At 34.3% G+C, this 18,244-nt stretch overlaps 1 protein-coding gene across 1 annotated transcript in view; it reads left to right on the forward strand.

Annotated features, from left to right (window-relative positions):
* Nufip (nuclear FMR1 interacting protein 1) overlaps positions 1-18,244 on the forward strand; it is a 54,901-nt gene that overhangs the window by 768 nt on the left and 35,889 nt on the right. The gene's annotated exons all lie outside the window — the stretch shown is intronic.

Raw genomic sequence — 18,244 nt, forward strand, 5'->3', positions numbered from 1 at the left:
TCTTAGTACTTTAGAAATATTTAAAAAGCTTCTAAAGTAGAATTTTAGAAAATTTTGAGTTTGGGGGGAAGAGGGATTTCACAAACATCTTCCCATAACATAATTTATCCTCTACAGTTGATTCTGATGTTTGTAGCACTCTATGTCTTAGCGCTTTAGAAATATTTAAAAAAACTTCAAAAGCAAAATTTTGTAAAATTTTGAGTTTGGGGGAAGGGGGATTTCAAAAACATCTTACCATAACATAATTTGTCCTCTGAAGTCGAGTCAGATATTTGTAGCGCTCTAGCTATTAGTGCTTTGGAAATATTTATAAATCTTCTAAAGTATAATTTTGGAAAATTTTGAGTTTGGGGGGACGGGGGATTTCAAAAACATCTTTCCATAATATAATTTGTCCTCTAAAGATGATTCTGATATTTGTAGCACTCTATGTCTTAGCTCTTTATAAATATTTAAAAAGCTCCTAAAGTAGAATTTTAGAAAATTTTGAGTTTGGGGGGAAGGAGGATTTTAAAAACATCTTCCCGTGATAGAACGTGTCCTCTGAAGTTGATTCTGATGTTTGTAGCTCTCTATTAGTGCTTTAGAAATATTTAAAAATATTCTAAAGTAGAATTTTTGAAAATTTTGAGTTTGGGGGGAAGGAGGATTTTAAAAACCTCTTCCAGTGAAATAACGTGTCCTCTGAAGTCTATTCTGATGTTTTTAGCACTCTATGTATTAGCGCTTTAGAAATATTTAAAAAGTTCCTAAAGTAGAATTTTAGAAAATTTTGAGTTTAGGGGGACGTGGTATTTTAAAAGCTATTACCGAGATATAACGTGTCCTCTGAAGTCGATTCTGATGTTTTTAGCACTGTATCTTTTAGAGCTTTAGAAATATTTAAAAAATATTATAAAGTATAATTTTTGAAAATTTTGAGTTTGGGGGAAGGGGGATTTTAAAAACCTCTTCCCGTGATATAACGTGCCCTCTGAAGTCAATTCTGTTTTTTTTAGCACTCTATGTCTTAGTGCTTTAGAAATATTTAAAAAGCTCCTAAAGTAGAATTTTTGAAAATTTTGAGTTTGGGGTGAAGGGGGATTTTAAAAACCTCTTCCCGTGATATAACGTGCCCTCTGAAGTCGATTCTGATGTTTTTAGCACTGTATCTTTTATTTCTTTAGAAATATTTTAAAAGCTTCTAAAGTAGAATTTTAGAAAATTTTGAGTTTGGGGGGACGGGGGATTTCAAAAACATCTTCCCGTGATATAACGTGTCCTCTGAAGTCGATTCTGATGTTTTTAGCACTTTATCTTTTAGAACTTTATAAATATTTAAAAAAAATTCTAAATTAAAATTTTGAGTTTGGGGGAAGGGGGATTTTAAAAACCTCTTCCCGTGATATAACGTGTCCTCTGAAGTCGATTCTGATGTTTCTAGCACTCTTATGTATTAGTGCTTTATAAATATTTTAAAATCTTCTCAAGCAGAATTTTTAGGCAATTTTGTTTTTTGGGGGAACGGGGATTTTAAAAACCTCTTCTCGTGATATAACATGTCCTCTGAAGTTGATTCTGATGTTTTTAGCACTGTATCTTTTAAAACTTTATAAATATTTTAAAAGCTTCTAAAGTAGAATTTTAGAAAATTTTGAGTTTAGGGGGAAGGGTGATTTCAAAAACCTCTTCCCGTGATATAACGTGTCCTCTGAAGTTGATTCTGATGTTTTTAGCACTCTATCTATTAGTGCTTTAGAAATATTTAAAAAGCTTCTAAAATAGAATTTTGGAAAATTTTGAGTTTGGGGGGAAGGGGGATTTCAAAAAAATCTTCCCATGACATAAAGTGTCCTCTAAAGTTGATTCTGATGTCTGTAGCGCTGTATGTCGTAGCGCTTTAGAAATATTTAAAATATTTTAAAAGCTTCTAAAGTAGAATTTTGGAAAATTTTGAGTTTGGGGGGAGGAGGATTTCAAAAAACTCTTCCTGTGATATAACGTGTCCTCTGAAGTCGATTCTGATGTTTTTAGTACTCTATGTTTTAGTGCTTTAGAAATATTTAAAAAGCTCCTAAAGTAGAATTTTAGAAAATTTTGAGTTTGGGGGGAAGGGGATTTTAAAAGCCTCTTCCCATGATATAACGTATCCTCTGAAGTTGATTCTGATGTTTTTAGCACTGTTTCTTTTAGCGCTTTATAAATATGTAAAAAAGCTTCGAAAGTAAAATTTTGGAAAATTTTGAGTTTGGGGGAAGGGGGATTTTAAAAACCTCTTCCTGTGATATAACGTGTCCTCTGAAGCCGATTCTGATGTTTTTAGCACTCTATGTCATAGTGCTTTAGAAATATTTAAAAAGTTCCTAAAGTAGAATTTTAGAAAATTTTGAGTTTGGGGAGAAGGGGGATTTTAAAAACCTCTTCCCGTGATATAACGTGTCCTCTGAAGTCGAGTATGATGTTTTTATAACTGTATATTTTAATACTTTAGAAATATTTTAAAAGCTTCTAAAGTATAAATTTGGAAAATTTTGAGTTTGGGGAGTAGGTTGATTTTAAAAACCTCTTCACGTGATATAATGTGTCCTCTGGAGTCGATTCTGTTGTATTTAGCACTATATCTCTTCGTGCTTTAGAAGTATTTAAAAATCTTCTAAAATAAAATTTTGGAAAATTTGAGTTTGGGGGGACGGGGGATTTCAAAAACATCTTCCGTTGACATAACTTGTCCTCTGAAGTTGATTCTGATGTCTGTAGCGCTCTATGTCAGAGCGCTTTAGAAATATATAAAATAGTATAAAAGCTTCTAAATTAGACTTGTGCAAAATAGGGCGGGTCGGGGGAGGGGGGATTTTAAAAACATCGTACCGTGATACAACGAGTCCTCTGAAGTAAATGCTGATGTTTTTAGATCTGTCTATTTAAGTACTTTAGAAATATTTTAAAATCTTCTAAAGTAGAATTTTAGAAAATTTTTAGTTTGGGGGAAGGGTGGTTTCAAAAAACTTTTTCCCGTGATATAATGTGTCCTCTGAAGTCAATTCTGATGTTTTTAGCACTCTATCTTTTAGTACTTTAGAAATATTTTAAAAGCTTCTAAAGTAGAATTTTAGAAAATTTTAAGTTTGGGTAGAAGGGGAATTTCAAAAACATCTTCCCATGACATAATTTGTCCTCTAAAAAGATTAGGTTATTTTTACTGGTCTCTGTTGTCAAATCCTTTCCTTAATTAATACAGTTTAAATGGTCTTATCAACAGAGTTGTTTGGCATGTGCCTGCTACCCTTAAGGGTAAGGATTTCTGATAAGGCAAGTGTGACATCACAACAAAGCTGGTTTCATATACCATAAAGAAAGTCAGCATGGGTTGAAAATTAAATGGCTTAGGATTTCAATAGGATTTTGGAATATATTTTAATGAACAAGGTTAAAAGCAGAAGTTGTGTAAGGTAAGCAGTGATTTATATTTATGATAGTAATATAGGATGAAATATGAGTTAAAAACAACTAGTAATGTGCAGTAATTGACCATTATATAGAGGGGGGGATGAGTGGAGGTAGGGACTTCAAAGGACCTTCCCGGGACAAACCTTAGCATGTACATCCATCCCTGAAAGTTTCATTTTGCTAACCCAACCCCTTTCCAAGATAGCCAAAAGTAACTAAAGTAGAATTTTACCAAATTCTAATTTAGCTACTTTTTTCTATCCTGAAAAGAGGTTAGGCTAGGAAAATGAAACTTTCAGGGATGGGTCTACAGACTAAAGCATGTTCTAGGAAGATATTTTGGAGGACCTACTTCTAGCCTACTCCTTCTAGAGGCCCCTGACCTTTGATTACCTTTAAAATTGTTTGTGTTATAAAAGTGAAACCTTGAAAAATAGATCTTCTGCTTACCTAAATGAAGTACAAGATAAGTGGGTAAATTTCTAGTGGGCTATATAGTTTAGCTATATAGTTATGCAGGTCCTGTTATGCTCCTGTTTCTCCACACCTTGTTCTCTACAATCGGGCAAACCGAGATAATTCCCGAAGATTGGCGGAAGGGTGTAATTATCCCTTTATGGAAGAGGAAAGGTTCTAGAAGTGACTGCTTGAACTACCGTGGAATAACCCTACTGTCTGTCCCGGGAAAACTTTTCTCAATGGTCCTGCTAGATCAATGTCGAAATATCACTCGTAAAATCCGGTGACCGGAGCAAGCTGGTTTCATGTTGGACTGTTCAACCATCGAGCAGATTTTTACGATCCAACAAATCATAGAAAAAGCCACGGAGTTCCGACAAAAAGCTTTTATTACCTTTGTCGACTTCCGTGCTGCGTTCGACTCAGTGGACCGAGAAGCTCTTTGGCGGATTCTAGAATCGACAGGCCTCCCTGAGAAATACTGCAGACTCTTCAAAGCTCTACACCATGGGACGGAGAGCTGTGTTCAAGTGAACGGCCGCCGCAGCCCGTTCTTCCAAATCACGACAGGAGTGCGTCAAGGATGTGCAGTTGCCCCAGAGCTCTTCAATGTCATCATAGACTACGCTATGACAAGGACTACTTTACGTCTCAGCTTTGGACTCAAGTTTGGAGATTGTGTCATTACAGATGCTGATTTTGCCGATGACTTGGCCATTCTGGCGGACTCCATGGAGCAGTTGCTGGAAGCGCTTCGAATACTACGAGAAGAGGCTGCAAAAGTAGGACTGCAGATAAACTGGACTAAAACGAAAATTATGGCCATTGACCCATCCTCTCCTGCTGCCAATCCTTCAGTTAGCCTGGATAGCACCACTAGAATCGAAGTTGTCCAAAGGCTCACCCACCTGGGCTCCATAATTTCTTCAGATGGCTGGCATCTTTCTGAACTACAAACGAGAATATCAAAAGCGTCTTTTGCCATGGGCAGACTGAACTGTAACCTCTGGCAAAAACCAGTCACACGATCAAGCTGCGGATTTTCAACGCCCTCGTTGGCACTGTGATGCTTTATGGAGATGAGACGTGTCAAATTTTAGCTACAACCCTCAAGGCAATTGATGTCTTTCAGTCAAAGAGCCTGAGGAGGATCGAAGGTCTACGATGGTTCGACTTTGTCAGCAATGAGAAGCTGCTGCAGCTCACCAAGCAGTCTCGGTTTTCGACCCAAGCAGCCGACCGAACACTACGATGGTTCGGACACCTACTTCGAATGCCTCCACACATACCTGCGAAAACGATCCATGACTTCAACCCTGTCAAAGCCAGTTGGAAGCGACCTCGCGGCCGACCAAAGAAACGATGGTCTGACAGCCTGTCCGAGTTCCTGGTGATGGCAAATATCAGGTTGAGCGATGTGCAAACGCTTGCCATGGACCGAAGTGGATGGAGGAGGCAGACGTCACTCTCTACGCCGAGCAGCGCCCGGCAGGAGACATAAGTCAAAGTAAGTCAAGTATATAGTTTAGCTCAGATGAATGTGAAAATGTCATTTGATGCCTTTTTTTATGCTCTTTCATAATTCGAGAATTGCTTCTGGGGCTAATTGCATCTTGAGCTCTTAAAGGAACCCCAAAGGTACTACATTTTTGGGTAAATATTTACCAAATCATATTAGGCTATTGACTTACAAATAAAGTGAATATACCACTTGATGCCTTTTTTATGCTCTTTGCAAATATAATAATCACGTCTATTGGAAATTCAAATTTAAACCATTTTTGAGCTCTTGAAAATGACAAAAAATATAAGATATATAGGGTGTAAAAAGGCTTCAAACATCTGCTTTAAACTTACTGTTTCATAATAAATCTTTTTTTTATCTACAAGCACTGACTTTCCACAATTAACTTAGATAAATAAAAGTTTGAAAAATTATTTTTGCAATATTGTGTCTTTTTCTTCTTCCTTAACACCAAATGTTCAAGAATGTGTTTTTGACAAAATGTTGAAAATATTAAAGCCAATGGAAGAAGGGGTAGAAAAAAGGCATCAAGTTGATTTTGAATTGAAGTAATCAAGTTTGGTTTGGTTAGGTTTTACACCCTATATATTTTATATTTTTTGTCATTTTCAAGAGCTCAAAAATAGCTTAGATTTGAATTTCCAATTCAAGTGATTATTATATTTGTAAAGAGCATAAAAAAGGCATCAAATGGTATATTCACTTTATTTGTAAGTCAATAATATGATTTGGTAAATATTTACCTTATAAATAAGTTGTTCAAGAGTAATATATTCCAAAAATACTTATGTATAATAATTCAAACCTCATTTATTAGGCAACTCCAATATAAACCCTTTTCCTACTGTTTCAAGTTTTTCAAATAACATTGACAAAAATAGCACTGAGTTTTGTGATTTGAAACTTGCTGTTGACAATTCAGGGTGTGTCCTAATTCAGGGTATATATTTGCACATTAGGGAGGTGGGGTGGGGTAAAGTTCATGGTAAATTACCAATAGGCCAAAAAATTTAGCAAAGACAGACAGCAAAACAACAATTTATACTTTTTTTATGCTCCATTATTTATATAAAATACCTTTGGGGCTCCTTTAAGGGTTCGTGATGCAATTAGCCCCAGAAGCAATTATTGAATTATAAAAGAGCATAAAAAAGGCATCAAATGACGTTTTCACTTTCAACTTAGGCTAGCTAAATTATATAGCCCACTAGAAATTTACCAACAAGTGCTTTCAGCTTTATAAATTTGTTCAATTCCAATTCATGAGATTTCAAAGATCTGCAAATATATCTCCTAAATTTAGAGAAAAAAACCCATTGATATGACTTAAAATTCTACTCAAATAGCCTAAAAGGAATTACATTTTCAGAACTAGAACCTGAAAAAGAGAAAATTGTTACTGAAAATTAAGGTATAATGTTGTTTTCTCAAAATTACAATAGTTCCTGTCAAGTAAGCAAATTTCTAAGACTTAGAAATGAGAAAAGGGTTAACATAAAAGCTTGGCAATATCTTCCCTGAGTATGTTTTTAGTCCTGGATTCACTGCTAAAAGTTACATTTTCCTAACCTAAGCCCTTTCCAGGGGCAAAGGGGGCAGTTGCCCCTCCAATAATGTGGAAACAATTATTATATAGCCCATGCTCGTTGAACATCTGGATATGGACCCCTCCTGCCCCCCCCCAATGAAAATACTGTAGATTTGCCCCTGGCCCTGTCTAAGATAGCAAAAAGTAGCTTAACTAGAATTTTAGGTGTAATGCATGACCATTCCAGTACATAAAGAGATATGTTAAGAAAACATTTGTTACTTTATAATATGCAAAATAATCCTAATTAACATATGTTCCAGCAGCAGAACCTTTATCTTCACCTCTTTCACTATATTAGCAGTTTTTTAGTCACATTTTTTAATATTTATGTTTATTCTTCAGGTCTTGAAAATTGCTTAGAAGACAAACACCCAAGAGCCATCTAGCTAACCTAACCTAATTTATCAGTATATGCCTATTAATATCTTTTTGTTAGATGGCAGTAATGGTGTTTAACTATCATATATAGACTATCTGAGAATGGATATATGCAGTCAAATCTATGTTTATTTTTCACAATTTGGTTAAAAAAATTGTACAACAGTGAAGGAAGCAATGATAAAGGTTCTCCCACTGCAAAATATATCTACTGGGATTATTTTGCATATTATAATAATTGCTTCAGGGGCAAATTCCCTTTTAAGCCCTTTAAGGGGCCCTAAAAGTAAATGGAGATCTCTTTTAATTAATAAAAATCAAGAAAAGGCAGTTAGCCTTGTCATTTTCCCCAAACTCCACTGTAAATTTAATATTATTATCAAAACTATGTGAAGCTTGTGAAGCTAAAACATAAATAGTGTTGATAATAATATCAAATTAACAGTAGAGTTTGAGGAAAATGACAAACTGCATTTTTTTGACATTTTAAAAGAGATCTCCATTTACTTTTTGTGATACATAGAAAGCCTACACACAATGATAGATATTTAAATTTTCATTTGTGCCACCCTGTGTTTGTGAAATAAGGGGTTGTGATTTCATTTGTGGGTAGAGCTTTCAGAATTTGTTCCCAGGAATTTCTGGATTTTAAATTGTTGTATTTGAGGGATATTTTGTTTTGTAATAACTACCCAATTAAGTTCATTGATAAAATAATAGAAAATAGACATATTAAACATGATAGTAGGGCTGTTGGAGTTTCATAGTCTTCTGAATTAAATGTATCTAAAAGTTTCATTTCTTAGCCATATGTACCTGGTTTGGGTGAGAAGCATACACGAATTTTACATAAATTTAATATTAATACATGTTTCTACTTTGTGAGACCAATGGGTAGTTTCCTTAATTCTGGGAAGGATTTAACCTGAGGAAGTTTAGTAAGTAGGGTGTATAAGATTCCTTGTTCTTGTGGGAAGTTTTATACTGGTAAAACTCACCAACAATTTCTTGAAAGATTTATTGAGCATCTCAACTCAATAGAAAAAACTCTAAAATTCAGCAAGCCTCCTGAAACTTTTGTTTCAGCTGTGGCTGAACATATTTTCTTTCAACCTGAACATTTTGTACAATTTGATGAGGCAACGGCTATTTCTAATGATAGAGGTTTTTCTCAGTGGGTGAGGGAGGCTATAGAAATTAAAAAACAAATGTTTGCTAATCTTTCAATTAATAGGGACATGGGAAATTTAAATATTGACTCAATTTAGGATAATCTTTGGAAAAGTGAACCCATAGTCAATTAGGGAATTGAGATTTTAAATAATCACCAGGGGGCTATATTACCTACTAGACCAAAACAAACTACTTCAATAATAGCTAACAAGAGGATTATTTTGCAACAGGATAATTAACTTAATTTCAATTTTTATATTTTTACCTCAGTTACTGTGGTGTTCTCATCGAAGTAACTAATAGCTTCTTTTCCCTACGTTGGTCAGTTGCAACAATTGTATTTCATTAATAATGATGGTGGTTTTATTTGTTTTTAGTTTAGTTTGTTTTTTTATCTTTGTTTCTATTGTATATGAGGATAGTTTTTTGTCATGGCTGGCCAGTTCAGCTTAAGATCTTTCATACATCACTCTTATACTTTGCCTTTAAAAAATCTGGGATTTGTCACATAAAAAGAGTCCATGGGGTATTTATGGACTCTTTTAATTATTTATTGATCTTTGAATTATTTATTGGCATATTCAAGGAGTTGTAAATAAATAATTCAATTATCTATGAAATTATGAAAAGAATTTAAGATGTGTAGTTAATGTCGTCTTTAATTAGAAAAAGTAAGTCTTATTTATTTATTTTATTCAATAAAGGAGGAAGCCATAGGCTTGTTGTAAATAAACACAAAAATAACAGCTCAAATAGCAACACTGCAAAACACAAAACGAAAAATATTCATCAGTAAAAAACAACTATGCAACAACTATATTATAGAAACTGTTTTTCATAGTGCTCTTGTTGAAACTCAGTTTCAACAAGAGCACTCTTAAATGATTGCACTGTTTGCAGAGAAACTACGGTATCAGATAAACTATTCAAAAGATTTGTTGCACAGTTAACAAAGCTACATTGACGTATTTTCTTGTGCACTTGTGGCTGATACAGTTTAGACGAGTTTTGTTGAGGGGCTGAGTAATGACTAAGGTTGAAGAAATCAGCCCAGTCCACATTATCAACACCCTTCATAATACAGAATGTATTGATCAGGTCAATCCTATCCTGTCGAAACTCCAGAGAAGGAAGTCCCAAATACTCCAGTCAACGCTGATATGGTAAATGGCTCAAATATGGCACAAACTTTGATGCCCGCTGTTGAACCCTTTCAAAATATTTATCAATCAAGATATTTGTCCATGATTTGGCAGTGCCTGAGTACTGGGGTTCTTACTCTATCATTAAATTCCTTTTTTTATGCTCTTTCCAAATATCATGGCTGCTTTTCTGACAATGCACCCCCCCCCCTTTAATGGTCCTAGGCATTCATTTAAATGGTCCCAAATAATGTGTCTTCCTGTTAATCAAATCTTGTGATATTTTATAGCCTAGGTTCTTTGTTAAAAGGGGTTTTTACAGTCCTAACTTAATGAGATTTAGTTTTAATAATTGAGCAAAAACTTAAAACAGTGGATAACAATAGAAGGAAATATGAATAATCTGATTTATAAAATCATGCTGCATATTCTAAAGTAAAAATTTCATTGTTTAGTGTTTTATTTAATTTTAAGGCAACCTGTAAAAGAAAAAACCTTATCCCATATGGTATTAATGATTTAAAAATGTACCTATATTAAAAAAAACTGTCAAAAGGAAGTCACCATTTGTAGACAATTTAGGAATTGCAACTATGATTTTGATGAATCTTAATGGTGAAAGTTTATTGCAAAAACAAGTCTATAGAAATTTCAAAAGAGCCTAAAACTGCAAAAAATGGTGTTGATATGAATTTAAAATTACACCATTGGAATCTCCATAATCAAAAGCCCAATAAACAAAATTACGGTCCTCCATCTTAAGAATGGTAACAAGCAAGATCACTTTTTTCACATGGGAAGCAGGGATGTGTCTTTTTTTATTGATTACCTTTTCAGCCATTTCTTGTTAAAATTTTTTATTTCAAGTCAATCCTTAATAGGATCAAATTCGCAAATCCTACACTCCAATTCGCAAATCTCATTACCCCTTTTTAAATGTCAATCAAACAATTCTGATTGTAGTGTCCAATTTTTTAATAACAAACTGCATACTCTCAAAACATGTTTGACCACATTATACCTTGCCAAATAACCAGTCTGGTAATCTGCCTTGGAAAGGTGCCATGGAACGTAATCTCCCCAAATAGCACCGGAAGGAACATAAACTGGTAGAAATGGTACTTAGATCTCTACTGACCTACTTTGTCCATATTCTCTACGGGGTGTTTTCTGCTATTCATCAACTGTTTCGGAGAATAGCGGAAATATGCTAGTTTTTGATTTAAGGGGAAAATGCAAGTTTTTGATAAGCTGAGTAGAGAAAGAAAAATGGAAAAACTATTTATAAAAAAAGGTAGGATGGTACATAGGATGTACAGTGGTTACAGGTCCTCTCCATAAGGGTTTGAAATTGAATTTGCGCCAAAAACAATTATTATATTTGGAAGAAACCTAAAAAATGGCATTCAGTGGTATGTTCACTTTAATTGTAGATCATGAAGGTGAATTATTCAATATTTACCAATTGGAATATAAAAAATACAAGATATAACAGAAAAAAGACAATCAATAGTTTTCAGCTGGGGCTGGAAGGATCCAAGGGTGTTATCCCCATGTCAATTATTCAAATCATGGTTGCAGCAGTAACTGCAACCATGACGAAAACGAACATACATTATTCCGTATAAATAAAAAAGATCAAGGCAGAGTGGTTTCTACATTAAATTTTAATAAAAAACGAACAAAGGTTAATTAAAAAAAAAAAAGTTTTTCCGAGGGAAGTAAAGAGCGAAGTTGAAATTTAAAACGAACAAAAATCATAACTTCACAGCTTATCTAACATATATGAAGAAAACTAATGCAAATAAATCACCTGGTGATATTTCCTTATGTTTGTAGGATTACAGAAAACTAGCGCTCTACTGAAAACACAAAAGCCGAGTATAAAAAACATGAATATTGATTTAGGAGTCAAAAGTAAATACGTAGCCTCACAACAACAAACTAATCTATAGGCTAACGCTTTTCGTAGTCTTACAGGAGTTGTGATATCAGTAACTCAGTATACAATTAAAATTATCTTAAAAACCTAGCCATAAAAATAATAAGTTTTCAGTCATTAAACAGCATAAAAAATAATGGATTGATTTATCGGGTAACATCTGGTCTCACCTAGTATTACTCGAAATGAAGAACATATCAACCATAACATGGACTCTGGAGATCCAGTTATTTCTCTCTATGAAACAGAGAATTTCGAGTTGTGATAGAAATTTCAAAGCGAGTCTCTAGTCTTAATACTAATAAGATTCCTTCACTTCGAACTTGTCTGCCAAATAATCATGAAATGTCTTTTTCAGATTCAAAATGACAGGCATTCATTGAACTGAGCTCATTGTGCACAAGTGATGCGAAATTAAACGAAAAAATAAATAAATAAAGTAACAATTTAAAAATACTTTACTTTTATACTATTAAAAGTGCCCTTAAATGTTTATTTTTACCGTACCAAAACTCTTATATTGTATTGTTTTTTCAGTAAAGCGCTAGTTTTATGTAATCCTAAAAGCATTGGAAAATATCACTAGTTGATTTATTGGCACTAGTTTTATTGATATATGTTAGATAGGCTGTGAAGTAATAATTTCTGTTCGTTTTAAGTTTCAACTTCGCTCTTTACTTCCCTCAGAAAAACTTAGTTTTTTTAATTAATTGCTAACAGTGACCATTTAGTAATCCTGTATGTGTCGTCTCTGAATAGTTGTCCTCAACCTATGCTCTGCACTCAAGCTTTTATTAAGTATCAAGCCATAGAATAGGAATTTGCATCAGTTAATTGGTCAGAGCCATCACAAATGGTATCAATGAAAAATATTTAAATTTCAAAGAATTTTCCTGTTTGGATAAAAAAATACTCGTGCATGATTGCTCAAAAGCAAACCTAAAATACTTCCATTCTTCCCCTCCCCCAAAAAAAACAAATGACTGATCAACAGCAAAGCCAAAGCCTAGAGAAAATACAGCAAGAATAAGACCCAGGAGAATTGGCTGAACTACATGCTATTTTGAGTCCTTTCTAATGTTGTTAGAAGCTAAAGCTAAACTCTGAATTTGAAAAGAAGCTTTCTTCTGATATTAAGGAAAACACAAATTTTTCTGGAAGTATAATTTTGAGGGATTGTCAATTTTTTAGAAAAAATGAGTTTCTCCCTCCTATTACAGTTATCAATGAATCATATTTGAACTTCAAGGAAATTTTCTGTCTCTATAAAAGAATTGCAATCCTGCATTGTTGTTCAAAAGCAACCTAAAAAACTCCCTTTCTCGCAAAATTCATCAAGAGATTGATCAATAGGAGAGCCAAAGCCTGGAAAAATACAGCAAGAATTGGTTACTCTCAGGAGACTTGGCTAAACTACATGATATCTTGAAGCCTTTCCTATGTTGTTAGGAAGATAAAGTCTGAATAGGAAAAGAAGCATCTTCTGATATTAAGGAAAACCGAAATTTACCTGGAAGTATGTTTCTGCTAGGGGTTCTAACTGTCACCATCCCTGATCTTAAACATAAAGGTGTAATCCATTCATCGCCAATAAACTAGGCTAATGTATTGAATGCTCAGTTTACTTCCACTTTTATCAAATATTGTTATGCACCTCTCTCTGCAGCCCCATCATATCTGATAACTAGACCAACGCCCAATTTGTTTGTCAATGAAAAAATGGTTGTTGCTAGTGTTGGTAGACTTGACATCAACCAATCTAAAGGACCAGATATGATACATCCAAGGATTCTCAGGTGAAGTTGGAATATCCTTGGTTCTCATCTCTTTGACATCTTCCAGCGAAGGGTGAACTACCTTTTGATTGGAAAATATCATCTCCAGATCGTCTACTCATCTACCCTATCTACTCCAATAACATCTAGTCAGTCTACAAACAGGTCCTAAAGACTGCACTGAAAATTAATGCCCCATCAGTATCACTTCTACAGTTGTAAAAGTGCTTGAGAGCTTTTGTTAACAAAGCTGCAATTCAGTATTTGGAGCTCAACAAAATTCCCACAGTTTTTCAACATGGCTTTGGATCTCAGATCTGTTATCTAAAGCACCCTTCCTACTCGTCCACCCTTTATACTGCATCACTTGAGGGCGTTCAAAGAAATTTTTAAAGGAGCATTGTGCCACCAGAAAGAAAAACAAATCATTTCTTCAGTTAGAGAGTTGCTAACCTATTAAATCAGTTCTCAGAACATATTATATATGCTGGTTTAACCAACACTTTCAAGTGCAACATAGACAGAAAGCGACATCAGGAGTTTCTGTACAACTAGGAGGTAGCCAAAACATTAACCAGGATGTAAAAGCAACCAGACAGCCTGCAAAAATCATCAAAGAGCATAAAAGGGATGGAATCTTATTTTGATCCAAGTTGTGATTTAAGATAATTTAAATGCATTTTAATATCACCCTGGCTATACATGATGTTTGACAATAAAATGAAAATAAAATAGATGCAAAAATAATTAAAAAACCAAAACGAGGGTAATTTTAGCCAGCAGGAAAGAAACAAACAAAATGACAAAGCAGATATTTTAGCAAGGACCTTGGCATCCTCTGTGCTCAGAAGAAAAAGAGGGAAGAAGGAAAAAGATAAATATGAAACAAAACTAACTTTTGAAGTAAAGTGTATTGAGACAGGGAAATTACTTAAACAAAAAGAAAGCCAAAACCAATGAAAGACTAATCAAAAGTAGACTGGGCAAGAATTCTTTCCCTAACAATTAATGCAGCCTGTTTACTGACCTGATTTGTCTTAATACAGCCAATTGATCTTGGTTTAAGATGAGAAGGAATATTAATCGATTCTATTTGTTGTAAAATATCGTGAATTTGGTTTATAAAAATTTGCCCATTATCTCTGTTTAAAGCAAGATCTATATGTATTTATTTTTTAATTTTAATTGCCTCTCTTCCATCTTATTTTGAACAAAGATCAATTGACCGTATTAGCACATGTCAGGTCAGAAGACAGACTGCGTTAACTGCAATGGTGATTGATCTTGCCTAATCTGATTTTGAATGGTCTTTCATTTGTTTTGGTTTTTGTTTGTGTCATATCTTTGTCTGAACACAGTTTAATTCAAGAGATTAGTTTTTATCTTATAGGTAACATTTACTTTAGTGCTAAGGATGGCTTGGCAGGGGTCCTTGTTGAAACTGGTTTGTCTTTTTCTTTGTTTCTTTTCTACTGACTGAAAATCACTCTTGTTTTTGGCATCCTATCTATGTCTATATTAGTTTTTTCTTCGTATTTTTCTTTTTTTGTGTCAAGCATTAAGATAATTTAAGAAACAGTTTGGCCTACTGTGTGTAGGTGCTGTGTAAACACGAACTCAAAACATTTGTTGTTCTTCAGTAACAGGACACCCAGAAATGGTAGGTGCCTGTTTGCCTCCAATTTTCTACTAAATTTAAGTTTTTTTATCCATTTGGTTAAGCAAACCAAAAATTAAGCTCTATATTAATCTTTAGTCGTATTTTGTCACAGTTTAAGACTTTTATTTTTATTAATACACAGGAATCGTTTTTGTTTTCACAAAATTGCAAAACTTCAAATTACCTAATGGCGCTGAGAGGCTCGGTGAAAAATTCTGGCCCATTGGAAGCCCATGTCTTTGAAGAGTACCTGTATTATAAAACAACAAGAAGTTGTGTTGCAAAGTTTTGTGAGTGAAAGGAAGATCTGATTCAAGAGTGTATGTTTTTTGAGACAAATGGTTTAGAAGTAAGCTTCTTCTCCATAATGCAGTAAGCTTCTTCACATTAAAACTACCAATTTTTGTATCTGGTGTAACAAAAGGTTGATTTACTTTTGAAACGAAATCAGTATAATTTTTTTATACAAGATTTTTGAGCCTGAACAATTGGGCAATGTACAACTGACAAAATGTCTTTAAAAACCTATCGAAGTGCGAGTATCTTCACACGTTAGGAATAACTATTATTAAAATATCAACATCTTTCAGGACTCACGCCATCGCTGATTGCAAAAAGAAAATCCTTTTTAGTGATTCAAAATTGTAGGCAACCAAGGTAGATATAATATAAAATTTTTGGCTAAATTATATTCATTTTTTACCGACCATATTCTTTGTAAAAATGATATCAGATCGGTCATGACCATGCTAGTTCCATTTTTTATTATATCTACCTTCGTGGTTTAGAAATTGAAACCTCATATCTGTTTACAGATTCCCTAGTAGTAAGTATATATGGAATTCTAGCCGATTATGTTCCTTGGCAGCTTTCCAAGGCAGATTATCAGACTGGTTATTGCTATTGTTGTCAATTGCATATGGAATTATCACATGTGCATTTTTTTTTAAAGTTGGCAGTGTATTCGGAATTCATTGATTGACATTTGCAAAAAAGGGGTAATTAGTGATTGGATAATTTTTTAACGTGAAGGGTCAATTTTGGAGGGAATACCAAAAATGCTCAGAATCGAAAATAAACGTTATCTGCCTCAAGGGGAAGGCTCTGAGGCCCTTCGGTCCCCCAGTTCTGAGGGCATGGGGGGGTCAATTTTGGAGGCGAAACCAAATATACCCATAATTGAAAATAACTGTTATCTGTCTCAAGTGGAAGGTTCAGAGCCCCTTCGTTCTCACATTTCTTCGGGAAGGGATGGGAGGGGGTCAATTTTTGAAGGAAAAGCAAAAATACTCAGAGTCTAAAATACATGGGATCTGCCTCAAGGGCAAGGCTCAGAGGCTCTTCGTTTCCCCATTTCTGAGGGCAGGGGAGGGGGGGTCAATTTTGGAGGGAAAATCAAAAATTCTCAGAATCGAAAATAAAGCATGATCTGCCTAAAGAGGAAGGCTCACAGGCCCTTCGTTCCCCATTTTCTGAGGGCAGGGGAGGGGGTCAATTTTGGAGGGAAAATAAAAATGCTCAGAATCGAACATAAAGGGGATCTTTCTCACGGGGAAGACTCAGAAGCCAGGCGCCCCTCTATTCCTGCTGGCAGGGGAGGGGGGGGGGTCAATGGTGGAGGAAAAAACAAAAAACATCACAAAGTTAAGTTTTAAGTACTGTACTGGAAATGCCATGGTTGGGCTATTTCCGAAGGATGTTTCTTTGCTTTTCCGTGTCACAGTTAAATTCTGTTGATTTTCATAGTTCATTTTGAATTTCTTTCATTGAAATGCAAGAGTTGGAATATTTTAGTAGTGTTTTGTTGTGCTTTACCTTGTCACAGTTACATTCTCTTGATTTTTCGAAGTTCATTTTGAATTTATGTCGTGAAATGCAAGAGTTGGAATTTTTCAGTAGTGTTTTGTTGTGCTTTACCTAGTCACAGTTACATTCTGCTGATTTTCATAGTTCATTTTGAATTTCTTTCATTGAAATGCAAGAGTTGGAATATTTCAGTAGTGTTTTGTTGTGCTTTACCTTGTCACAGTTACATTCTCTTACTTTTTCGAAGTTCATTTTGAATTTCTTTCGTTGAAATGCAAGAGTTGGAATATTTCAGTAGTGTCTTGTTGTGCTTTACCTGATCACAGTTACATTCTCTTAATTTTTCAAAGTTCATTTTGAATTTCTTTCGTGAAATGCAAGAATTGGAATATTTCAGTGGTGTCTTGTCGTGGTTTACCTTGTCACAGCTACATTCTCATGATTTTTCAAAGTTCATTTTGAATTTCTGTCGTGAAATGCAAGAGTTGGAATATTTCAGTAGTGGCTTGTTGTACTTTACCTTGTCACAGTTACATTCTCTTGATTTTTCGAAGTTCATTTTGAATTTCTTTCGTAAAATGCAAGAGTTGGAATATTTCAGTAGTGATTTGTCGTGGTTTACCTTGTCACAGTTACATTCTCTTGATTTTTCGATGTTCATTTTGAATTTCTGTCGTAAAATGCAAGAGTTGGAATATTTCAGTAGTGTTTTGTTGTGCTTTACCTTGTCACAGTTACATTCTGTTGATTTTCATAGTTCATTTTGAATTTCTTTCATTGAAATGCAAGAATTGGAATATTTCAGTAGTGTCTTGCCGTGGTTTACCTTGTCACAGCTACATTCTCATGATTTTCATAGTTTATTTTGAATTTCTTTCATTGAAATGCAAGAATTGGAATATTTCAGTAGTGTCTTGTCGTGGTTTACATTGTCACAGCTACATTGTCATGATTTTTCAAAGTTCATTTTGGATTTCTTTCGTTGAAATGCAAGAGTTGGAATATTTCAGTAGTGACTTGTTGTGATTTACCTTGTCGCGGTTACATTCTCTTGATTTTTCGAAGTTCATTTTGAATTTCTGTCGTAAATGCAAGAATTGGAATATTTCAGTGGTGCTTTGTTGTGCTTTACCTTGTCACAGCTACATTCTGTTGATTTTCATAGTTCATTTTGAATTTCTTTCATTGAAATGCAAGAGTTGGAATATTTCAGTAGTGTTTTGTTGTGCTTTACCTTGTCACAGTTACATTCTCTTAATTTTTCAAAGTTCATTTTGAATTTCTTTCCTGAAATGCAAGAATTGGAATATTTCAGTAGTGTCTTGTCGTGGTTTACCTTGTCACAGTTACATTCTCATGATTTT

Source organism: Artemia sp. Qi Xiang Cuo, chromosome 14, assembly GCF_049724085.1.
Source record: "Artemia sp. Qi Xiang Cuo chromosome 14, ASM4972408v1, whole genome shotgun sequence".
NCBI lineage: Eukaryota > Metazoa > Arthropoda > Branchiopoda > Anostraca > Artemiidae > Artemia > Artemia sp. Qi Xiang Cuo.